We start from the raw sequence: 26,933 nt of genomic DNA on the forward strand, positions 1-26,933 counted from the left end.
CAACCAGAATCTTTGAATTTATCTATTTTCCTTTAGCCAAAGGATTTGTGTGTAAACTCAGGGGTCTTTAAACTTGGGTGAGAAAAATATAACTTTTTATTTTTGTTAACCTCTAAATAAGTTTTAGAGGTCAACAAAAAAAAATAAGCATTTTTTTAAACTACCAACGTTAGTAGCAAAGTACTGTGGTCTAAGCAATGTACTCCTTTGTGTCACTAAGAAATTACAGATGCCTTCCTATCACAGCAAACCAGTTCCAGTTGCAAAGTATCATTTATCCTTACAACTAATTAGAAGTTACAGCAGACTTCAGCCCACTCTTAATGAGTATTATTCTGTGTGTTAAGAAAGCACATGTATTACCATTTCAAAATTTGAATTGTTGTTATTTTGACATGTACTTCTACATTATTGATCTCCTTTGTGAACCTGTGTTTTATTTTGTCAAGGTAAATGTATCATGCTAAGCCCTGGACACCCAAAGCAGTTAATGATCCACTAAAGGCTGTGAACCTCTCAACTAAACCCACCATTTCAAAGCTTTATATTCAGTGACATTAGCAAGACATGGTTCCACAGAAGGACATACTTAGGAGAACTGACTTTCACGACTTTCACATGTTCTTTCAGAAGTCCACTCAATATAGTTTAGGTGAAATATTTTTATGTCGAAGTGACTCTGATACTGAATGGAAACTGAACCACAAAAACATACCTTACGAAAATTGTGCACAGTGAAGCAAATAGTGTTCAGTAGTCCAGGCATCCTTCCCAGGCCTTCAGAGAGAGCAAAAACAAAATAAAGCAAAGCAGGGGTAGTGTTTTCTGAGGTGATTTACTCTATCAAAGTGAAAGAGGATAATAATATCCATCAATATTTTTTACTTGCAGTACAATGTATGTTTGTATATACCTACTGCACAGTATTCACTTTTGTGGTTAAATCAATCGAGGTATAATTGGATGATCACAGCACCCCAGTGATCTTGCAGATGATTGGCTATGTTCAAAACCCATAACTTTGACACATTTTATTTTTAAAAATTACATAGACTGTTAAATTCAAAGGGCAAATTTATATCAATGCATAAGGGTAGACATCAGGTTGGAGCATACTGAGTGACCATGGCTCCTCCAGTGTCCCTAGGTTTTCACTGCAGAAGATCTGCACTTAGTGTTTTGTCTAATCATGGTAAGGTTCTTTCAGATTGCAAACAGCCCTGAGTTGGGGTTTACCAAGCAACTCACTCCCACCAGTGACATGTAAATAATTAACTTATGTAGATGCAAACTTGCATTGACTATGCCACTTCACTGGGCTCTTGAATTCAGGTTCCAGTCACAATTTCTAACTGTGCCTCTAGTATGTACTATCCATTAATCACAAGTCTCTCTCCCTCTCTTCTAATAGCTGAAAACCCTTAAATGGCCAGCCTAAATTTGAAAAAACTATTGTGTCTCATGATGAAGGCATATATTTCTTAGTCCCTAAAATTTCCAATCCAAAGTATCTCAGATTTGGGGGACGGAAATGACACTTGTATGCATGTGTAAGTATGAGAACTGCCACATTCACTTCTACCTCCTGCTCTCAAAATTGATACACTTTGTCTGTGGAAGATTCTGCACTATACATTAGGTTCTGGTTCATACTGTGACCTGCAAAAATAGTCTACCAACTGGGCTATAACTAGGCCACAGTAATGCTTTTCTTTAATTCTAAAAGCACAAGCTTCCAACTGACAGAAGACATAAGACTAGTGAGTCTCATGAACATCTTCCTTCCTTTTTTACCATAAAATGATTTATTTGATCAAAACCAATGTTGCATCTGGTACAATAATGAAGATTTCAAAAAGTATTTGTTGCATGGTGAGAAATAGAAAATCCAAATTCAGAATGAGAGCATAAGTCAGAGAGGACAAGTTATTGCCTTACATGATTGAAGAAGTCCAAAGTAATCAACCTGAAGCTGAGAAAATTACCACTACCCTCCTCTGTACAGCTCCATATTACAGGGAGTATGAGCTATAAAGGTTGTACCTGAAAGTGGGACTATCCAATATGGGAAGTGTCATGAGTTAGAGGGGGTTTGTCCTGCAAGTGTCCATGTGTTTGAAGTCTGGCTCTCACTGTGGAGGTGTTGAAGTGATGGACCTTTAAGTGTTGGAATCTAGTGGGAAGTCATTGTCAATGTGTCCTTGAAAGGGAGTAAGGTAGTTGACATGGAACCCCGAGTTAGTTCTCTCTAAACTGAGTTGTAAAAAGTTGGAGCTTGACTCTGAATATGTCTTTGGCTTCCTGTTTGGAAAGATGATCTGTTTTTCTAAAACATGCTCCCCCACTGTGGTACCATTTTCCATGAGATGATGTAGTAAAAGGACCCCTTGCAACAGCCAGAGAGATGCTGTTTTCACTTTCTCCCTCCAAAATTGTGAGGAAAAAATAAGTGCCCAGCTTCAAGTATTTCAACACAATAATGAAAACCAAACTAATACTACAGTAGGTTTAATACTGGCTTCAAAGATATCCAGGTCCTGACATTTAAGGATATTAATCATATCCTAAACTTAATCAGTTTAGGATTTTGACACAAGCAATTATAATTATTATGGATTATCCATGTTGTCACAAGTTATAATTATCAAGTGTTCTTATGAAAGGAGGCAGAGGAAGAGGTGGCTGCAGAGACAGAAGGCAATGTGGTTAAGCAGAGATTAAAAGATGCTACATTCTGGCTTTAAAGATAAAGGAAGGGACCAAAAGCTAAGGAATGTAAGAGGTCTAGAATCTAAAAAAGACAAAGAATTGGATTCTGCTCTAGAGCATCTGGAGGAGGCAAAACTCTGCTGATAACCTTGATTTCAACACAGCAAAACTGATTTTGGAATTCTGAGCTCCAGAACTATAAAGGAGTAACAATGTATTGCTTGTGCTATCAAGACTGTGGTAATTTGTTTTATAGCAGTTACATGAAACTAATGCACTCAATAAAAAGTGACTAAAACAACAAAGCCTTATATTCCCATATCACATCAATCCAGGATTAGAAAATTTAGCACTCTAAGAAGAATATATCTCTGTGTCTAATTTTCCTACGAATCTCTTGCTTCTCCTCTCTAGGGGCTAAATGGCTGCTACAATGTTCAGGTTTATGTGAGGCTGAGCAAAGGCAGTTTATGTGACAATGAGCAAAGGCAGGGACATAGAGCAGACCTTCATTCTTACCTATATCTCTCTTGCCTCAATTTTAACTACTGAGTAAGCAATGACATGAGTCTTCCACAAAGACTTATGTTTGGGTCTACTGATGGCAAGTTGGGTCATCAATGGTCAGATCAGCTTTCATAAGAAGGTTAATAAATCCAGGCATTTATGCTGCATTGACTTCATTTATTACCACGGGGAAAGTGTTGGGGTTGTTGGAAAATGAGGCTGACTGAATCCACAAAGCAAACCATCCTTTCTACCCAATTATTAAAATCCATCTCTTCAGAAGTAACATTCACTTGAAATATAAATACTCTAAGCTCACCAAATACCTCTTCCCCAAACCTCTTTGTCCTGGATCCTGAAGTCCCAGACCAACAAGCTAAACCAAAGAAATGATGGTTCATCTTTATTCAGATTATCGACTCTTTCAGACAAAATGGACAGCCCAGTGGCAAACTCCACCATCCTCCATAATTGCCTCTGGTGGGGGTAATAACATTGTTCATCTACATACAGACCACATTAGAACTTTCGGAGGAACTTCTACAAACTGGAATTTATTCATTTTCATTTTTCCTCAGTCAACAGATGAAATACAACTCCCTATGTGACAGTGACTCTAGCTGTGGGTAGTGGGGCACATGGCAGGCCATGCAGCAAGATATATATTGAGAATCAGATTAACCTTGCTTTGTTATTTATTGATGTGCTCTGGATTGGTCCGTGGATTAGATAACACCCAGTTTATGAAGGACAATATGATCTTCTAGTGTTTTCATCAAGAACCCATCTCTGTCTTCCAGTTTCCAGTACCAAGCCAACAGCTGCTTTTTAAGAGGAAATGTGGTACTTGATCAAGGAGGCATAACTTTGTTCACATATCCTAGAGAAGTAATTCTTAAAATATGCAGCTTCAGGAGTCCGTAAGAAATGTGTTTCAACTTGTTATCTAGTACAAGACACCCAGAAGATAAAAAAAAAATCTTAATAAATGTTTCCCTTACAATAGGCTATGCATGCTGATATTTTTCTTTCTATTCTAGTCTCTTTCATATTTTTAAAATGCTGCTCAAGACCTGTTAAATGGATTTCACACCTCACTAATAGGTCACAACACACAGTTTGAAAAATGCTACCCTGGAGGGCTCACAATAATTCTACTGGTATTTGCTGGAGGAACCACAGAACAATCCAATCAGCTACAGAAAGTTCAAGCCAAATCGATTCTACTGTTTCAAAAGGTCCAGGTGGTAAAGCTGCCTGCCCTGCAGGGTCTGCTGAAGAAGATGCTCTGGGCCCCATTGAAAACTCACAGGGTCACCCCATAAGTGGGTCAGAACAACACCCGCTGATGTGTTCTACCTTGTCATCGGACTTAAAGGAACCTGGCAAGCATTTTTCCCACTTCTTTATGCAGGATTCTGCAATACGTATTTCATTGTTGAAGCTACTAACTTGCACAGTTTAGTAATGGGAATAATATGTTTCAAGTGTTAGTCAATGTAACTTTATTATTGATAACCAGCATGCTTCCAGGGAAAATGGAAGATGAATCCCTCTTGGGAAAGTTGGAGGTCATAATTGACGCAAGGGTAATTCCTACCAGATAGAAATTTAGAAGATTTTCTGGGTCTGAGCTGGGGGTTCACAAAAGGGAGAGAAAAAAATGTATAGAAGATCAGACATTAATGTGTAGAATTATGTAATGGGTAAGCTCATTTTTAAAACAGCTAGATAAGTTGAAGAACCCCAGAGCACTTGGATTTGGTTCCCAGAACATCCTAGATAAAGGTAGCAATCAAAACTACATTGGATCCTCAACTCTAGGAAGCTATGGAAGAGATGTCCTGCTGGTGCCTAAATACCATCAATTATGCATCATGAGGAAACAGAATCCAGAAGTCCAGAGACCAGAATAAGGTTGGCACCGATAAAACAGAGCACAAAGAAAAAGTTAACTAGACCCCAGAGTAAAACAGGAGAGGAAACTTAGACCTCAACATGGTTTATGACTTCCAGAGCAGCTATCTGCACCCCAGTAGTCATCAATGCCTATGGCCAGCTAGACAAGACTCATAGAACTCCTGAGGACACACAACAATTCACACATGGATCCAAGCTCCCTCCCCCTTTTCCCAGGGCAACATGCAAACTGTTCTTCCACTTGGTACACAGGACAGGAACAGAGAAACAGGCCTGAAAGGGAGTTTGAATTTGTCTTGACTCAATTGTTAATAGAAGTTGTTTAGAAATTTTTGACAAATTATGGAAAACAAACTATTTAATTCTGCAACATATGAATTTATAGACATACATAATTGATCTTACTGCACCTTTGAACTGCAATAAAGTTTATTAAACTTTATAAATAAAGTTTATTAGGAAGTATAATGCTTCAAATTTAGTTGTATACCAAAACTACCAGGGCAAAATTAGCACCCTCCCTCCCACAACTTATCTGTGGATTTGTTTTCCTCAATTGTAGTTACTGGTGATCAACCATGGTTTGAAAATATTAAATGGAGAATTTCAGAAATTTTAATTGTTTGCCATTCTAAATAGTACGATGGAAACTCACGTCAACCCACCCTTTTTCACGTAGGCCATGAATCTGGCTTTGTATGGTGCATACACACACTGCATATACTACCCACTCAGTAGTCACTTAGTAGCCATCTTGGTGATCAGATGGACTATTACAGTATCACAGTGCTCCTGTTCAAGTAGCCCTTATTTTAATGGCCCCTATAGACAAGAGTAATTATGCAAAGGAGGAACCGGGGCACAAAGCAAGAAAGGGCAGATTAACTCTGATCCTGTGTAGCAAAGCTGCAGAGCATATAGGTACAACAAATCTCTTGCAGGTAAAGGAGTCTATTGTGTGTTGAGCTATAGTGGATAAAGAAAAATTCATGTTTGTTTTAAAGATGAAAATTGTGAGTAAAAGAAAACTTTAGATACATTCAATAGACAATGAAATAGCAGTTCCTAGGCAGTCTTGTCCTGGTTTCAAATTCCCTGAAAGGTGTCATTATAAATCATACAACCCCAACTGTACTTTACAAATAATGAATGAGACTGAAAGATATAAAACTCTTTTGCCAAGGTCCCACACAAAGTTAATAGCAGAGAAAAGACTGCAATCCAGAGTACACTGTTTATTCCAAAAATTCACAAATCCATTAAATTTCCTTTTGTGTATATGCAACCTAGATTTACAACTGGGGCATAAAAGTGGAAGGAAATATCTGTACATTAAATTTCACCTCACTACACATCAGTTGAAAAGGTGATGAAGGAGGTAAGTGAAATACTTGAATAACTTACTTCTGCAGAACTCATGTATTATGTATAAGTAAGGAGGATGTATAATTGTCATTATAACCTCCAAGAGGAAATTAGAGGGTAAAGAATTTTTTTCATTTAGAACCTGTGATACAACAGTAAAATGTACATAAGGATGATAGATAATTATAGTGACAATGGAAAATGCTCAGTCACAGTTTTAAAGACAGAAATTTTCACTACCATAATAGATTTTATATGAAATGACATTTATTTCAAGAATAAAAACAAATTATGCTTGTGACATTTCTAGATGATCACATTTCTAGACTAATATGACAATCTTAAATGAGGACATGAGTATAAAATCAAATCTCTTTTCAGAATCAGAGGTGTAGTTCCAGACTCTAACTTATGACTTTTCTTTTTATAAGGGCAACATTGCCACCTCTTCTGGTTCATCTACTTCCCTCTTCCCATCTCACTTTCTAACCTTTTTAACCTATAAAATAGCCTGCCTTGCCTGTCTCAGTTTCTTTAAATCCTCTAGTAGCCACTGACTTGGCTCATGGATTCTCCTTCCAAACAAAAGAGCTCTTCTCCAATGCTGTGTCTCTTCCCTACTTTTAGAAACCCTCCTTGTTCAGAGTCATATCTCCTTTCCAGGATCTTCTGGTAACTCTGAAGGGACATCCAGCTCCAACTATCGACTACCAGAGGTCTGGTGTTGACTGTAAAGAACCCAGCTCCTCCCTCTCCCTGTTTCTATTTCCTCCCATGACTGTTCATCCCACCCAGGGGGCCATAACCCACGCATATCCATGGCCACTTCCTGAATACTGAAGGTGGCCTTGGAGTATCCTGCCTGGGGAATATAGCTGGAGAAACCCCCTTCTTTCCTTAATATACTAAATTCTCCATGAAAACTAATAAGGGACTGTTCTGCTCCCAAACACAAAATCATATTTGTTGCATATATTAAGCATTTTTAATTTGGCAAAAAGCAAATAATGTGAAACCTACCTTACTAATAACAAAGTCTTAAGTGTATGTTACAATATTATCAACAATATGCACATTTTTATACCACTAGTAGCTAGAAGTTCTTCATTGTTCATGATTGAATCTCTACACCCAATGAAGTTATTCCTCCTCTGCCTAGTCCCTGACAACCACCATTCTGCTTTCTGCTTTGATGAAACTACTTTAGATACTTCATGTTAAGTAGAGCCATACACTATTTGACCCTCTGTGACTGGTTTATTTCTTGGAGCATGATGGCCTCAAGGTTCATCTATGTTGTAGTGTATGACAAGATTGTCACCTCTTCTAAGGTTCAATGATGCTTCATGAGATGTGTATATAATATTACACTTTCCTTATCCATTTATCTGTCTGTGTACCTTTATATTGTTCCCACCTCTTGGCTAATGTGAGTAATGCTGCAATCTTTAAGACCCTGTCTTCAATTCTTTTGGGAAAATGTTTAAAGTGCATTTGTCCTGAATTTTCTTATTTACTTATATTCATGTCTTAATATCCCTACCGGCCAATTAGAAAATATATATTCATTTGGATGATGTCTAACTTGTCTGATCTCTGCACAATGTGATGTCATATATATATTAGGAATTTGAGGTGGAAACAAGTTGTTTACAGAGATGGTTTTGTTATCTTGCTCAAGAGTAAGAGCATGAACTAGACTGACTGTTCACACCAGTGATTTGTGAATGACCAGCAGTGTGTTAAAGCACTTGAAAGTTCACAACAGTGACTTCTATTTCTCTATTGTGAATCAATTCACAAAGCAAAATCTAAACATTTCCTCTTTGCAGTGGAATGTGGCACAATGCAGTGGAGAGGGGCTTCTCTGTGACCCCACACTTCACTCATGCACTCATAACTCAGAAGCACATGACTGGACTCTGTGGACTTTTGAGGGACATGAGTTGTTTTTTTTTTGACTACTTTAAACTTTACTTATATCCTGTGCCCATATTGAACCACTCGTTAAAAGCAGGAAGCATAAAGAACAATGGTGTTGAACTAAAGATAATGAAAGACACATGAAGGAAAAAAATAATCTGAAATTTTCTTTCAGGGTAATTCTTACTAGATCCAGAGAAAATCTTAACTAACATTTTGTATGATTCTTTGAGTTTAAACATAAATGTGAAAAAAAACAAAGTACAGAAATGGAAAAACTTTAATTTGACTTTGTCTCCTCAGAAATAACAATTACCTAAACCCTCAAAGTGTATTTACAAACCATGATTGAAAAAGCAACTTTAAATGTCCTATTTGCTCAATCTGAAGACAAAATGCAAAATGATGAAAACATTCAAATTGCAAGAATCCCCAATAGCAGATAATGAAAGCTGCTTTCACATGCTTTTGATACCATAGGCTTTAATATTCCATATACATTTGAGTTCCAGTGTGAAACACATCATTTTCAATTATTTATTTATTTTTAAACCACACTTTTCTAGGATAATTCATTTAAAATAAATTAACCATTGGATATTGGCTATTTTTTTTTAAAAAAGCTAAAATTTGTCCCACGTGTCTTTAAGAATACCAAAAATAAATTATAATTTAGGACATAATATCAGTGTATCTCAGGAGACACTGCTCCTTGGTCTACCTACACAGAGAGAATTCATTTTAGCGAAATACCAGCACAATGTCCAAGAAAAGCTGGGAGGCAATTTAAATTTGTACTGCTGCTTTTGGAAAGCAGGAAAAAGGGTCTATATTTGTAACTCTGAGCAAAATGTGTTAACATTTCTAGACCTGAGACTCTCCTTCAGTATCGTAGACAACATGGCAATGATATTTGCTACCATTCTCCCTTCCTTCTTCATCCACAGCTCCCCCAAATTCTTTCTGCCTAAGTCTCCACAATTGCTCCCTTTGTATTGATAAACATATTAAATAATAATAATAAATAGACAATCTGGGAGTGGCATAAGGAATTTTTCTAGCTATTGGGGGTGCAAAAGTATATAGATTTTTATAATTAATTATTTTTCTTTGATTCCTCCAACTTCACTTTCTTCTCTATTTTCTACAAATGTGTAATTTATACTCCATAAAATGTACAGTTCTTAAAATATATAATTTGTTGAGTTTTGACAAATGCAAACACTTGTGTAACCAGCACCCAAGATTCAAACTATGCAGATCATTTGTGTTAACCCTGAATATTCCTTCACATCCTTGTCAGATAGTTCATCACACTTAATAGGGCTGACCAGTGTGATGATTTCTATCACCATTTTGTAACTTATTCATATTTCCCATGCATCAGGACTTCATTCTTATTTTATTGTGGAATGGTATTCTACTGTATGAGCTTACAATTTTTGTTTATCCATTCTCTTGTTGAGGCACATTTGAGTTTTCTCCTCCTTCCCTGTGTTTCATTGCTATAATATGCTTTTACTTAAAACCACTACACCAATCTCACATTCATTTTAGCGGCTAGCCTTTGTTATATTACATTTTAGCGAGACAATAGAGCAATCAGAGCTCTTATATTCTACTATGTGAAATGAAAATTGTTACAATCGCTTTAGAGAGCAATTTGGCAATATCTGAGACTATTGTAGAGGTGCATTCTACGTTAACCAGGAATTACATCTCTAGTTATATATTTTAACAAAATTCTCAGTATCATTTTTATAGAAGCAAAAGTCAAAACATCATAAACTCCATGTCAACAAAAGAATGAATAAATTGTGATAGATCCTTAAATAGAATACCACACAGAAATGAAAATATGTAAACATGGGCTACTTGTACCTACTTGGATAATTCTCACAATTACAATAATGGCAAAAAAGCAAGTTTAAAAATGATACCATTGCTGGGCACCAGTGGTTTATGCCTTAATCTTAGCTGCATGGGAGGCTGAGATCAGGGATATCACTGCCAGCCTAGGCAAAATATTTGCAAGACCCCATCTCAACCAATAGCTGGGCATGGTGGCACGCCCGTCATTCCAATGAAAAAGAAAGCTTAAAATTGGAGAATCACAGTCCAGTCCAAGTCAGCCTGTGCAAAAAGTGAGACCCTATCTCCAAAACAACCAGAACAAAAAGGGCTGTAGTTATGGCTAAAGTGCTAAAGGGTCTGCTCCTAGCAAGAGTGAAGTCCTGAGTTCAAACTCCAGTACTGACCAAAAAAATGATACCATTTATTCAAATATTTGAAATAAGAAAAAAATAACTCCTATGTAGAAAACATTCAAGAATATATAGAAATGGTTAGGTGCTGGAGGCTTATGCCTGTAATCCTAGTTACTTGGGAGGTCACAGTTTGAGGCCAGCCCAGGCAAGTAGTTTGCAAAACTCCTTCTCCAAAATAACCAGAGCAAACTAGGCTGGAGGCATGGTTTAGTGGTAGAGTACATGCTTTGTAAGCTCAAAACCCTGAGTTCAAACCCTAATCTCACCAAACAAACAAACAAAAAGTGTATATAGAAACGATAAACATCATATGAAGAATGTTACCTTCACAGAAGTGGAAGTGGAAGGCAGAATGAGACAGAAAACCTCAATTGATTTTCTTAAACATTAGATGTGAATACAAGAAGTCACTACCACATCTCTTGGGTCTTGTATTATATATTTCACATATTTTACCATGTAATTTATATTTCTTATGGTTCTAAACCATTCAGAAGTAAAAAAAATGATGTAACAACTTCCTAGGAGGATCCTTTAGAATGTATATTAGAGGAAGAAGAGTTGAAGCTGAATTTTGGGAAATAGTGAAGTAGCCAAGAGCGGACTCTTGATTCTGTGACTCAACATTGTGAACATCTCAGTGTGATGGATGAGGGACTAGGTAAGCATTGAAGAGAATGTGACGAAGATAATTTTCAGGTCTAGAAATCATGCTATGAAAGACATTTTGCTCTTTTACACTTTTTGTGCTCTAATGTAGCATTTAAGTAGATGAGAATGTATATGAACATTAGGTAGTTAGGGACAGTGGTAGGCTAGTAGAAAATTAATGACCTTTCTAAGACAAGGAGGACAGAAAATTCCTGACTTGCAGGGAGGGTCAATTCCAATAGTATACACATTCCCACATGGTGATGTATGCTACCAATTGGCCTTTGATGGATAAACACCTAGGAAGAAAGGCACACCATTGGCTGGCATCAACCAGCTTTAACTTTTCACTGTAGCAGAGCAGAAAGGTCCCTTAGAGACCAGAGAGATACAATGCTGAAAGTCACCATTGGCTCCAGAAGATACTGTATTTTCCTAATGCTCAAACTCATTTATAGTCACCAAAAAAATACCCCAAAAGCAGGATAGAAAAGCAGGATCTTAATAGGCTTCCATATTAACCTATGAGTACAAGTTTGTAACTTTTCCTGCATTTCAGAGGCTAAGTCTTTACCCTTCCAGAAAACAGATCTGTTTCTAATGACATGCTTCAATGCCAAGAATACCCCAAATCAGTAGTAGTGTGTTATTTTCACAATGGAATGGCCATGTCCTTACCAGAAAGAAGTCAGCAAAGATGGTTAAAAGAACTAAGGTGATAGCAAAAGACATGGGAGTATAGGAACTTGTTTAATATGAAGAGATTACACAGAGGTACATTTTCTCAGTTCCCAGGGGAGCTAAGGATGAACAGCTATGCATGATCCCATCTGTGAGGATAGCAGATACACCCAGATGAGATAAGTTTCCTGTGCCTTTAGTTAGAAATGTTAAGCTTCTCCTGTCCTCCTCCTTCCACTGAAAATTTGGAAAGACTCAGTTTATAGCTATGCCTGCAGGGCAGGAGCATAAACTGAGTGCAAAGCAACCTCAAAATGTTTCAATATTTCCTGAGAGAAGAGGTTAATAGAGTTTTCTCTAAAATCATTCAGGCCTACTTGTATTTTTCACTTTCTGATAAGATTGAAATCTCAAATAATGTTGGAAATACTGTGACTAAATTAGAATTTTAATTTTGTTTCACATGTGAATAAATAAAAAATAAAAAATAGAGAGAGCCCTGCTACCTACCGGTTGATGAATACCTATGGTCCTGCTTGACTCTAGGAGGCTGGAAGGCATCACAAAAATCCCACTCAGAACATTTATTTCAAGTAACCTTTTCCAGTTGCAACTGATGAATAATAACAATAGTTTGTTAATTCTATTTCAGAAAAGCTTTGTGAGTTCTTTCATTTATAATTCCAACTTTTAAAAACCTTACCAAAGTTAATCAGACAATAAACTAGGTAGAATGGCTTTGCAAAAAATGGAAAGGACCAAACGCTACTTCTACAGAGAACCCACAGTTCAGTTTTATTCAAATCTAAAAAAAAAAATGAAACATTTGTCCATAGGAGAAGCAGCTCAGCCATACATTTGGACTCAGCACTCAAACTACATACTCACAGAAATATATACAGCTGATACAACTGATTTTCTGGTGCATTTGTCTATATTTACAATTTACACAGGGCAGTGCAGTGTAAGGAGCAATCCTTGCAGTGCTAGTGGTATGAATAGCATTTCACTTCTCTGTATGCCACTGCCTCTATAGAACACTTACAAGTGTTCCTGGGCTTCTTTTTCTTTAGTAAAGCCTTTTTTTTTATATTGAGGTCTTCCTTTTGATCATATCAGCAACAGTATTGCTTATAACATAAAGCAAATCTTTGATGTCCAAGTAGATGGCAGTAAGAATAAGTCCAAAAGTGTTTTTTGTTTCAGGAATTCTTGGTCCCAAACAGGCATAGAGTCTGTTCATGTTTCTTTAATCATCAGCACTCTCGGGAGCAGGAGGGTCATCCTTGTGGTGGGTGAACCAAGGAATGGCCTTTTTGTATTGCTGCATTCAAATTTGGTAGAGGAACCAGATCATCATCATCATGCAATACTAAATCTCCCAACATGGTCTTGTTAGTTACAGACCGCTTGGCAATTTCTACATCAACTTCAAGTACATCTCCATCAGAACTCTGCAGTTTAATTCAAGATACGGTGTTTGATCTGAAGGAGATGGTGGGTGAGGTCCAAAAGAGAGGGTGATTTAACAAAAGGAGAGAACAAAGATGGAGGACAAGGCCACTTTGTGAACTTGTTCTTTGACCCTTGCTCAAACCTAGAAAGAGGACCTAGCCTAGGAAGTTTCTTTTTTAAAGGAAAACAGGATGAAAGCCTGAATGATGTTATTTTCCAAGGGAGGTTTTGAGAACATGTCTGTGTTAGCTTCTTTGTTAAAGATTTAATATTGGATGAGATTTCTAAAATTTTCATTTGGGAATGTTCTGTATACCAAGCTGGCTAGCAGTAAATATTGTTACATATGCAGCTTTAAAAAAAAAAAACTTCCATTATTGCCATAGAACCATAAAAATAAATTTTTCTGTTCTCACTGTTTAATAATAGATTTTTAATTACTGCTTATTTTTTCCTTGGGATTTTGGGGATTTGTTTCATTTTCTGTCTACTTTATGAAGAAATAATATACTCAGAAATTATTTTTCAAGGGTTTATGAACACATTCAAGAAGTTATTTCTCATGTTGGTTCAGGGTCTTCTCAGCAAGCAAAACTGTTTAACACAAAGGCACATTTAACTCAAATAGTAACTCCAAAGAGACTGACTTTAGTAAGTTTTCAGAGATCTCCCATAATTGACTATCAGGTTATTTTCTTCCTGTCTTTATGTCCTCAATGAAGTGCTTTTAAAAATGTATGTTTTCTTAAAGGTAAATTCCTACTTAGGAATCTTGAAAAGTTTTTTTTTTCTTATCTCCTAATCTTTTGGAGTATAAACACTATTTAGAAATGTCACCTAAGTTAATCATTTAAGGAATTATCCTCATGGGAAACTCTTGGCCTTTGGAAGGAAAATTGTGATCCGTTTTATGATCTCTTTTTTATTTGCTCAATTATTTATGCATGATGGGGAATTTTGCTTTGTATCATCCCAACTGGTTGAGCCTCAAAGGGAAGTGTCTTTTGCCTGAACCTTAATCTGTCACATGGAGGTGATCTCCCATCTCTAAGCAACAGGCACAGCCTGAAATTTCAACAAGATTTATTTATCTTTCTAGTCTTGAAAACTTTTTGGTCTTTTGGGCTCCCAGGAAAAGAAATTCTACTATTTTTCTACATGTTTCTGCATCATTTTGCTTGCTGCAAAGAGAAATGATGCTTTTTGGAATGTGAAAAAAATATATACAGCATTCTTATGTAGCCTTATGTAGGCTGATTCTTTATGCTGCTATCAACTAATGCCTTGATGGACATGAATTGACAGCTAACTGAAACGCTTATAGGTCTTTTCAAGGAATAAGTGAGAAGGAAATAAAGGAAGAAAATCTGTAGAAAGAAAGGCAAAGACTTATTTTGGTTTTGGTTTTGGTATTGGTTTGAATTTTGGTTTCTGCAGACAGGGTCTGGCTATGTATTCCAGACTGGCATGAAACTCACATTCTTCCTGCCTCTGTCTCCTGAGTGCTAAGATTACAGACATACTTCACCATGCCAGACTGCAAAGACTATTTCCCCCTTGTTCAAAATACCGTCTCAGCGGCATATGTTTAATAGTGACAAATTCAGCTAGGTGCTGGTGGCTCATGCCTGTAATCCTAGCTGAGATCAGGAGGACCATGGTTCAAGGACAGCTTAGGTAAATAGTTCACAAGACCCCATCTCCAAAAATTAACCAGAGCAAAACAGGCTGAAAGGGTGGCTAAAGCAGTGGAGTACCTGCTTTGCAAGCATAAAGCTCTGAGCTAAAACTCCAGTCCCACCAAAAACAAAACAAAACAAACAAAAAAACAAGCAAATTGCACATGTACAAATACATTTTCCCATGCTGCCTTTAGGAATCCAAAATACCAGTAATTTTGTTAAATAAAGGTAATTCATAATCCCAGAAGAAGAAAGAGAGCAGTAGAAGAGATAAGAGCAGACAGAGAAACAAAATTTTTAAAGTTGGAAAAGAGGTGAATAGGCCAAAGAAAGCTGAAAGCTACCTGCCTCTTCAGAAAGCCAAGCTACTGGCCCTATAGCACTATGAGAAGGCTGAGGAACTGAACTGGGTAGATTGGGCTCAAAGAAGAAGCCATGATGGGGATTTCGTATGAAACCAGTTCTTTAATGGATACTTCCCAAGCCCAAAGCCCCAACATAGAGGGCATCTTTGAGAAGAGGAGCAATGTTGAGTTGAGAATAGCAAGGACCACATTCTTGCCACACTCTATCCCCAAGCTCAAATGAGAACAAAAGAGGCAGCAAGGAGGAAGAAGAAAATTGTACTTCCTTTTATACCATCCCACAGTGTAATAATGAAGTACCAAGGTCTGTATTGGGCTTTAAATAGTCATGTCTCTTGAGAAGGTGTGGCATGTAACTCAAATAACACATAATTAAACAATCATTTGTCTATTTAGCTTGAACTACATTATGAAAATTTCAACTTTTTAATTGTTATACATTTTCTTAATTATGTTTTTCTTTGCATAATTTAATGTTAATTTTAATTCCCATTTTCTTGCTGCCAGAGAGTGTGAGATATAACCTAAAAGTCAAGTGGGTGCTTAAAAATAGAATAGCCACAAAGATGGATACCTGGTAAACCTACTAATCACATACCTGCAAAAATTCTAAAGTGAGCTAATAAAATCCCATCTATCTTAAGAATCAATAATGTAGGAATTATTCTAGAAACCAAAATGATCATTCAGGAAATATTTATTCTAAGTGCAACTACTGAACAAAAGTCATATAACCTGAAGCTATGGCAAAGTAGTCACAGAAAAACTAAACCAGCTTTGTTTTCCAGAATAGTGGTAGAAATCATAAGTGTAGTCAGCAATGCCTTAAAATGCCTTATGCCATCCTGTTACTTGGCAACTTAAACATGTTCATCCTACACTTTAATAATGCACCATGGGTATTGTGTAAATCTTCCTTATTAACAAATAAATCAGTTAAAGGTGGACAGAAAGTTTTATAGGATTAACAGTAATGATCATTTGTCCAATGTGAATATTCACTGGGTTCTTGTGAAATGTCAGAAGTGGCTGCCACCTCCTGAATTTTTTATGAACTGTAGTCTCAAATTCTTACAAAGATTGCTAAAATGTACACTTCCACAAAATGTTTTATCCCAAACTAGTTTATATCTAGAGAAAAAAAAAGTGCTCTCTCTGTCCCTCTCTCTCTCTCTCTGTCTCTCTCTCTCTCTCTCTCATATAGCATCTTTTTAAAGCCAATTCTTTGCCTGCTACACAAATTAAAGGCAAGAGTATAGAAAAAAATGTTAGGACATTTTTTAAATAAAATTGTTAATATACATTTTAACATTTTAACATTAAACCTATCAATGATTTAGAAGTTATTTTTGATTTCTGGTTATATTTTTATTGTGTTTCTTATTATTATTTTCAATCTAATTTTTTTCTTTTTTAGAGTGCTTATTTGATTACTGAATTTGTGTCAGAAACTCCAGTGAAAAGATAACTTATAACCTAAATATATCACACTTATTAAACTATACACTTGAATCTTATCTCTGGCCACTTGGGAGAAATAAAAGACACAAACAAATAACTCTATGCAGGAGTTCCATGCAGATAGCCATTCCTATCTCTTGGTAGGAAAGGCCCCAACCAACTTTTTCAAGACAGTATCTCCCAAGGGGAAAAGAAAAATACTAGCTCAGGGTGAGGTTATTCTCCTAGATGCATAAACCTGGTTCAGCTCAGTTTTTCTTCCTCTAGGGATAAGAGACAGATGAGAGCATCACTTCCATTTGTGTACCCTCTAAATATGAAGTCACTTGCCCACTTGCAAAAGTGCACCCAATATAGGTCATATAATCTGCCAGTCAGATTAATAGCACATCTTCCTTGGGCAGGGAGGAAGGAGAGATTCTTTGAGCACTACCTCTCCATTCAATTCCCATAGTCCTCAACCTCATAGAATTCCTTACCCTCTCATCCTTGACTGGTATCCAGTAAGAAATCATGTATAGTTTTGAGATAGAAAGAAATTTGGTCCCCACTAGTGCACCTCCTTCATTTTGCCGCTGAGGATACTGAGGGTCAAGAGATAAAGCTACCTGCCCAAGCTTATGTGGCTCTTTCCTGCCAGTATTGTTTTTACTTGCTAAAGCAGAAATGGTCTTCATTGCACTTTGTATCACAATTTAAAAAGTCCTAAATTGTCTCCTCTTTATGTGGGCTTATATAAAACTTGGACCTTGAAACAATGCTTTTTAAACTGATAGATAATTGCACATATTTATGGAGTGGGATATGATAATTCAATGCACATATATAATATTGTATGATCAAATCCAGGTAATTAGCATCACCATCTCCTTAAAAATTTATCATTTCTTTGTGTTGGAAGCCTTTGAGCTCTTCTGTTCTAATTCTTTATTAAACATATGATAAATTATTCTAGAATATAGTCACCCTACTGTGTTATGAAATGATGCTTTTTCTTACTTTCCTATATTTTAATGCCACAAATTATGCTTTTATATTAGGGAATCAATCATAATCAACATATTACATATGTGGAATTGAAGCATGAAGTAATTTTATGTTAATAATTTTTAATTAATCCACACCCAAAAGGAAAATTAACAAATCAGTTAATCATTCTTTTTTATTACCATTAGCTAGCATTGGACTTTTGATTTGTTGCTATACATTACTAATATACATGGTGACCTTATGCTGTTAGCCACTGCTGTTTTGGCATAGAACTGCCACTCTGCCAAGCCCAACCATCCTACTAGTTGGGATGGTTGTATCCCTGACTATATCCCAAGCCACAGGGCCAAGACCAGACTGGATCTTTTAATGCTTAAATGTAGATTCAGTGAAATTACAGCACAGAGAACAATTATCCATCCTTGCTGTCTATAAATGGTATGAGTCTCCAAGGTCACATCTTTATTTAGGGTTCATAGATAATTTCCAACCATAGGATGCATGACATTTTGCCTCTCTTTCATAGCATTTGGTACTATTCATGTTCCATATCATAAAACTAATGATTAGCCTGCCTTTAATATGGGATATGGTGGTGCCAATCCATACCTCTACAAGTGTCCCAATTGCCATCTTACCTCTGAGGGTAGGCTTCACTGTCCCAAAACTCCAACTAAAGAAAAGGCATGTTCTTCACTCTACCATGAGCTTTGGCTGTGTTTAAAGGATCCTCATTTGTCCTAGAAGATTAACCAAGTAAATATGTGCTTTCTTAAGGAGAAACCTCACTCTCATAACGTGTGGCCTTTCACTCTGGCCCAAAAGGACAATCATCTTTGAACACAGGAGTTCTGGATGAAGCTACTTCCCACTGTTTAGGTTACTTGGTTGTAAATAAGACTAAATGGAGAGTCCTTCAAAATGTTTACATTACACAAAAAGAAATGTCCTCCTTTTTGGGTTTCTTTTCAAAATAATTTTTAAATTGTGCCTGTTTCTCTTTCTTGAAGTTATCTTCACTTGAGATTTTCATTCCAGAAAACAGCTGCTCAAGCAAGAATACATGCAATCTCCAAGAATAAATTACAGTATACAAGCAGACTACATTATAAATGTATTCATAAAACAGAAACACATCTCTCAAAGAACCAACAAAATCTGTAGCAACATAGCTTTGCCAAAAACTTATGCAAAACAGTTAAAATTACCAAAGGGACTACATAGCTTCTCAGTTTATAACATCTGCAGTCATATTTACATACTGAGGAAAAGAGACAGAGAAGAATGAAAGATATGCCAAAATGCAGGATAAGAGATTCATACAGAACATTAAAAACAGCTCTTAGGAACATAATAATTAGGAGACAGAAGTCAAAGCACAGGTAGAGGGATTCACCTTGAATAGGAGGGAAAGTTGGTCTTGGCTTGGTAGTAGAAATCTGAAAAAAAGATTCCAAACTATGACTGAAAGCTGTCAAATGGTGTGGGTAATAGACAGGATAAAGCATCAGATGGATTTCAGTTCCACAATTAACACTTAGGTGGTTCATAAATAAGCCTCTCTTCTTCCCTAAGTGAATTCACTGCATGAAGGGAAGTATTAGCAGACTCCTGTTTACTCTTCACTTTAGAATGTAGAAATAGAAAATGTGTGACCACAGAAAAAAGGAGGATGGAAATTGCAATAAAATACACAAATAATCTTGTTCAGAATAAAGAGGAAATATATAAGAGAAGCCTTGACTATTTGCTAACTCTGGAGCACAGGGATATAGATGGAAGGAAAGATCTCCTCCTCACCAACTTGAGTGTCCCATATAGAAGGTAGATTGATCAAGTCTATGATATGAAACACTGGTTTTATCAGAGGTGATAAAAGATGAGACAGCTGTCCCCCGAAGCAGAATATAATGGTGTTTGTCATATTCATTGGTAGAGGTTGCCACATCTCAGAATTGACACAATAGATCACAGTAGAAATAGAATGAGTTTTGAAGTTCTCTGGTTATGTTTAGTATTTTGGCTTCATTAGCAACGATTTGAAAGGTTTGTGAACTCTTTAACAAGGTGGTAATAAAAGCAACACCTCACAAGCTTGCTGTCCTTTCAGTATGTGTCATTGAAAAAGGCAAGGACAATATCAAGGAAGCCCTGACCAAAATGCCTGTAGAGTCTAGACAGGATGTCATAATTTGTCTATAGGAGGAAACATTTAAGAACCAACAGGTTCAGAAACCAGTTAGAATCTTAGCCAACTCCACAGAATCTCCCAACTGGGGTGCCTCATTCATGGCTTAATCATTGATCCTCTTTTCTGAATAGATTCTCTTTTTGAATATTTTATCTAGGTCATTGTCCTTAAATAGTAGGGTTCTCCACAGCCTAGTACCATAAGAAACAGCTTAAAACAACAGAAATTGTCTCTCAGTTCTCTAAGATGCCCCATATTAAGGTATTGATAAGACTGTTCTCTCTGAAACCTGTAGGGGAGAGTCTCTCCTTGCCTCTGCCTAGGTTCTGATAGTTTACTGGAAATCCATGGAGATCTTTGGGTTACAGCTGCAATGCTTCAGTCTCAGCCTCCACTGTAATATAGAGTACACCTAGTATCTCTGTGTCCCTCTTCTCCTCTTATGATGATCCCAGTCCTATTGGATTAAGAGCCCAAAACTGTACTCTATCTAGTATCACATCATCTTAATTTAACAAATTCCATCTGCAATTACCATATTACCTAATAAGACCATATTCTCAGGCACTGGAGATCAGAATTTCAACAGACTTATTGGTGGAGACAAAACTCAACCCATAACACCAACTATATACTGATATTTCCTAAATTTGTATCCCTGGTATTGATCCTGAGAGGTCTCCCAATTGCTTACTTAGCATCTACACTTGGTTCTCTAAAGAAGCATTTCAGCATGTGCAAACTTATCAACTGTCTCAACTCCAAACCTTGCTATTCTCAGCTTTCTTCATCCAGTAGTAGAGCTAATATCTACACATCGTCTCAATGTTTTATAAAAATCCGAACATCATCTGTTGTTCCTCTCTCATCCTAATCTATATATACCATCGACAGATTTTCCCATTGTTCTATTGTCCATAATGAGAGCTAAATCACCCATTTCACTTCCCTGTTCTGCCACCATCTAGTTCAAAATCATCATGGGATACAAAATAGCCTCCTAAAAATCTTGCTTATATAGCTGTTCTGTAATCCATCTTGTATACTTGAATCAGAATAATTTTTAAAGCTATAAATCAAATCATGACCTTCTTCTTAAATCCTTTATAGTCATTTTACCATATTTAGAATGAATTTTGAACTGTTCACCATGGTCCACCAGGAGAAAAAAGTCTTAATTCTAAAGCAACCTTCTCATACCACTACACCCTTGCTTATATTGGTAAAGTCATGCCTTGGGTCACAGTTCCAGAAACTTTCTTGCCTAAATTGTCCAGAATCTAAATATGACGTGCTCATGGAGGAAGGGAATAAGAAGAATTTGGAGTAGAGAGGAGAGAGAGAGGAAATGGGAGTATATGTGGCTCCCACTAATTCTTGTCTCATTATGTTTGTTCTTTCTAACTTGAAGGTCTGAGTATTATAATCTGATCAGGCACACATGGTTTTTTGTTGTTGTTTTCAAAGCAATGCTGTGAACTTTGCTTGCGAGTTAACTACTCTTGGAGCAGATGGCCTTTCCTAGTCGAATCATCTAGCCTTCAAGAGAAAAAGGTCAACTGGTACCCAAACACCTGCCTGCAGTTTGTCTTTACACTTCCACCATATGGTTGCAGTCAAGTCGGGTTTTAAAGAGTGTGGGAAAGTGAGTCATCTGACTGACATATCTAGAGAAATCACCAACTGAATCGTCCTTGGCTATGAATTCAAGGTCACTCTACCTTTCAACTCTGCTATCATTCATGTTCTATTTTTTATCTATCTCCCTGGGAATCCCAGGAAGACATCAGAAAACCAGTCCTGGCAGTAGCAGAGGTTAAAAGCAAATAGATAAGCGTATGTCTTCCTCACACCCGTAAAAGACTGAAACTGATTTTCCCCAGACAGGAAAAAAGAACATATGTTTTATGTTTCTTAGTTCACTATTCTTGCCGTGAATCATAAAGTCACTTACTAAACCAAAAGTTATTTCACATATCTATGAGCCAAACCATGTTTTTGTTTGTTTGCTTGCTTTTGGTGGTACTGAGATGTGCACGCAGGGCCTCATTCTTGCTAGGCAAGCACTCTACCACTTAAGTCACACCCGTAGCCTTTTTTATTTCAGTTTATTTTTCAGATAGGGTCATCCTTTCTGTATGGTTGCCCTGCGACCATGATCCTCCTACCCATGCATCTCCTGAAGCTGGAATCCCAGACGGTGCCACAAGGCCTGGCAAAGCCAAACCTTGCTTAAAGGCCTTGATCAAACAGCCATGAACAGAGTAGCGCAATCCCTAACTTTGGAAGATTGCGTGGTAGTGGCACATATGGTGGGTATTTGCCGAATATCTCTATTACCCAATATTTTCTTAGATTTTTTCCTGTATTGGCAACTTGCCACCTAAGGAGCACTGCCTTCACAAGGAAGGAGTCAGAAATTCAACATCTTCGCTGCCTTTACAACCAGAGCTCCATGACAGTATTTTAGCTCTTTCTTTGTAGGCATTCTGATGATGCTTACCATTCAGTACAGAAGAAAGTGCCATGAAGATGGAAGTACACATAGAATCTACTTTCTGTGAGGATGGGTGGTATTGCAAAAAGTCATCTAGATCAGAGAGGGATCAGCAATAGGGATTATTGTAAAGGTGTTTGGTGCTCAAAATGTGAAGTTCACTGAGCAGCCTCATGGTCTGATTTGACTATTTCCTAGATTTGTGCTGACCAGTATAGTTATTACTAGCCTCATGTATTTGTTTGCTGGGCACTTGAAATGTGGCTTGTATAACTGATGAATTAAAATTCCCATTTTGCTTCACTGTAATTAATTTAAAATTTCACTTTAAAATACTTCCCTCAGTTACTAGAAAGCTATCACACACATTGGGAGTAACTTGGTCATGTAAATCTACTTTTTCAACTATACATGAAATCTAAATATAGATCAGGTATCTCTGAGGAAAATTTAGCACCAAAACTGAGATGGGTTATAAGTATATTGTGCACAAAGGAATATGAAGACTTTGTATCAGAAAGTATTATAAAACATATCATTGATAATTAGATTGATCAAGGTAAATACAATACGTTATTACATTTATGTCTTTTATTCTACTTTTATAATGTGGCTACTGAAATTTTTAAGTATAAATGTGGCTCACATATTTTTACTGGACAACAATTTTCTGATCCAGTAATTCTCACATGTTAATATGCATCAGAATTACCTGGAAGTTATTTAAAACCAATATGATGTTTTAAGAACAAATAAGGGAGATCATGAAACCCACCAAAATCTGTTAAGAAAGAGTAATATTGATGGGGTGAATTTGATTGAGGTACATTATATTCATGTTGCAAATATCACAGTGAAACCCCTCTGTACAATTAAATTATGCTAATAATTTTTAAAAGTTAAAAAAGAATAAGGGAAAGTGAGCAAGGCAGTGAGCTCTGTGAAAGTGATAATTTAAGTGTGATCTGAATGTAACAATTTGAGGAAAAGACTGTTGCAGAAAAATGGAACTGCAAGGAAATGATAAGCATTTCTGCAACTCTCCGAGGAAGCTGAGTGTCACATCTGGTGGGGAAAAAAGACAGAAAGGTACATGGAAACCAAAGTAAAGAGTTTGAATAATACTCAAAATCCAAAGAGTTTCAATTAGGGGAGAATTGAGGCATATTTGTATTTTAAAAAGATTACTGAGCAGGTAGAAATTGAGAGACAAGAAAGAAAGCTGTGGGTGTAATAAAGAGTCTATGTAAAATGCTGAAACAATAAGACTAAGCAGCTATAGAAACTAATGAGTCTGGAAAGCATACAAATATGGGACATGCTTAGGAGCAATGCTAAGAAAAGAAGAAAAAATCTTATAGATATTCTTCTTCAACTGTATGGATTGAGATATATAAGCAACAAAGGACTGAAGTAGAATATTAACCACCTTTTCAAAGTAGAGAAAATAATTAGGAGTGTGTATGGTATTTTTTCTTTTACAAAATTTGAATTAATGTAGTATTATTTAACATAGCTTGAGAGCTTTGCTCTAATTAAATGAAAGCTTTCTCTCACCATTCCCCTAGTAGAGTGAAATATGTTCTATCAGGCAAAAGATAAATTTTTCTTAATATGAGCAATGTTTAATTTGTGTTTATCACTGCACAGTGAGTTTCAGTTTAGTTTTTCATAAAAGGGAGCATTTCATTAGTTTTTGTATACCATTCTCTGTGCTAAAAGTACAAATAAGATACCCACATGAAGAATTTCCAATTATATTAAATATAATGTCTTCAGTCTCCAACTGGAAACAATGGTGGTCATCTGATTTCAAGTCTCTCCATGTGGCCTCTCACCTACAAAGCACACTTAATATCTTATGTGTCAACCTAAATGCTACTGCTTGCTGTGTGCTGATTTTATATCCTGCTACCCTACTAAATTATATACCTAACAACATAGAGATTTAAATGAGTAAAATGACATTGTTTAAGAATTATTACTGAGAATAAATTCTTCTATAACCTGAGAAAAGAAAAAGGCTTTCTAATCATGACAAATTTAGGGAGACTCACTATCAAAAACAAAACAACAAAGAGAGGTCAAGAGGAACAGCACTTGCCTAGTGATCATGAGGCCCTGTGTTTAATCCCTTAATGCAAAAAAGTTAAGTAAATAAATAAAAGTACACAAGTAAAACAACCAATCTCACAGAAAGTAGATAGTAGAATAGTCATCGGCAGACTGAGGGGTGGAGAGGGAGTTAGTCAATGCATACAAATTTACAGTTAGGTAAGGGAATGGGTTCTGGAGTTCTAGTCCAGAACGTGACTATAGTCAGTATTTGTATATTCAAAATAGCAAGAAGAGAGGATTTTGAATGCTTCCATTACAAAGAAATGATAAGTGAGGGGGTAGATATGCTAAATCCTCTGGTTTGATCATTACACATCATATATATGTATCAAAACTTTACCCTATACCCAATAAATATGTGTAATTATTATGTATCAATTTAAAATAAAATTTTTAAAAACCCTTGGTTTTCCCTTAGAAGTAGCTGATACAAGGGCAATATTGCCCAAGTCAGGATTTGCTAACCCAGTGGATCTCGTTGTGGTTCTCAGGCAGCAGAATCTGCAGCTGAGGTCAGGGTGCCACCCTGACCTGTGCTGGGGACAGAACCTGGTGATCTACAGTTTAACACAGTTGGAAGGTGACTCTGTTGCACACTGTACCTCAGTCCTGCCCTTCTAAACTACAACATAATAATAATATTAGAACCATTTTAGAATTGTCAGGATGATTAAACTAGATAGTACACATGTAAAGATGACTTTATAAACTATAATCAAAGCTCATTGCTCATGGTAGATTATTATTGTGAGATGTAAAATTGTGTGAGAAAATTCTTAAATCAACAGTACTTTGTGCTTTCATCAAACTAATATTCCAAGAAACTTTATATTTTAAAAACAGCTTCACTGGGACACAATTCATACAACTCACTCAAGTATACATAATGCTGTGATTTTTAGTATGCTCACGGATCACCACAATCAATGTTATAGCATTTTCATTACCCAAAAAAGAAACTAACCATTAGCAGTCATTCCTAATTTCTCCCCCACTACCAACCTATCCACTTCCTCCCCCTGCCAACACCGGCCAATCACTTGTTTGTTTTCTGTCCCTATCTGTATATGTCCTATTCTGGATTCTACCCCCTCCTATCCAACTGTAATTATATATACTTTGACAAACATCTTTCTACTTCTTTTGTGCCTTAACCTCCAAGACTCTTGGAAACACTGCTCTAGTCTCTCTTTTATGAGATCAGAGTTTTTAGTACCACATATACATATGATCATGAGGCACTTGTCTTTCTGTGCTAGGCTTATTTCACTAACCAGAATGTCCTCTGCATTCATCCATGTTGTTACAAATGCTAAGATTTTGTTCTTTTGTATGAACAAAGAGTATTTCATTGACTATATACCCCTTTTTCTTTATCTATTCATCCATTGATGGATACCTAGTTTGATTGCCTGTCTTAGTTATTAAGAAACTTTAAAGAAGAAGGGATGGAGATATATAGCTCAGTGGTAGATCACTTGCTAAGCATACATGAGACCCTGAGTTCCACCCCAGCACAAGAAAAGAAAACTTTAAAGATTATTTCCTTAAACCTTGCCACACTTGATCCTAGGTCTTGCACAAAGGAGGTATCTCTGTAAAGCTTTATTGATGCTCTTTTTGATATAGTCAAACTGAGAATCTTAAAGTTCACCAAAAACCAAACTGGCTATTAGTTTTGACAGTTTAGATTCAATGGTTAAGGGTGACGTCTCTTCTCTGGAGTTACACTTTCATAGCATCTTCTTCAGCTGTGTGACCTTGGCCAAAGTTACTTATCATGCTGACTCTCAGTACCTTCACTCACACAGTAAGAATAATCTCACTGGGATGTTAAGAGCATTAATCATAAATTTAAAAAACTTATCCTTTATTCAATATTCTTTATTCAGTACTCTCTCTACACCCTGAATGCTATACTTCAATTAACCTCCCCTTTTCTTCTTCACGTTCCTTCTCCTTGCTTTCTTCTGGCGTTTCTGTTTGTGTCAGTATGAACACTTTCTTTTCCCGGCCTCACACATCTTCAATAAAGATGGAGAAAACACAAGCAGAGGCCTTACACACATAAGATGTTTGTTGTATGCTTTAGTGGGCAACTAACTAAGAAGTTTTATTGATCTCTTTGACTATATGGTGAAATAAGTTACT

General features: G+C 36.5%; 1 long non-coding RNA gene across 9 annotated transcripts in view; it reads right to left on the reverse strand.

Annotated features, from left to right (window-relative positions):
• Positions 1–26,933, reverse strand: part of LOC109701394 (uncharacterized) — a 186,970-nt gene that overhangs the window by 152,862 nt on the left and 7,175 nt on the right. For 4 of the 9 annotated variants that reach the window (XR_012447893.1, XR_012447891.1, XR_012447899.1 and 1 more), the window contains exon 3: positions 716–777. The exons of the other annotated variants lie outside the window; for them this stretch is intronic. This is a non-coding gene — a long non-coding RNA (uncharacterized lncRNA). The remainder of the gene's footprint in view (positions 1–715; positions 778–26,933) is intronic. 9 annotated transcript variants of the gene reach the window in all.

The sequence above is a fragment of the Castor canadensis genome, chromosome 5 (genome assembly GCF_047511655.1).
Source record: "Castor canadensis chromosome 5, mCasCan1.hap1v2, whole genome shotgun sequence".
Lineage (NCBI taxonomy): Eukaryota > Metazoa > Chordata > Mammalia > Rodentia > Castoridae > Castor > Castor canadensis.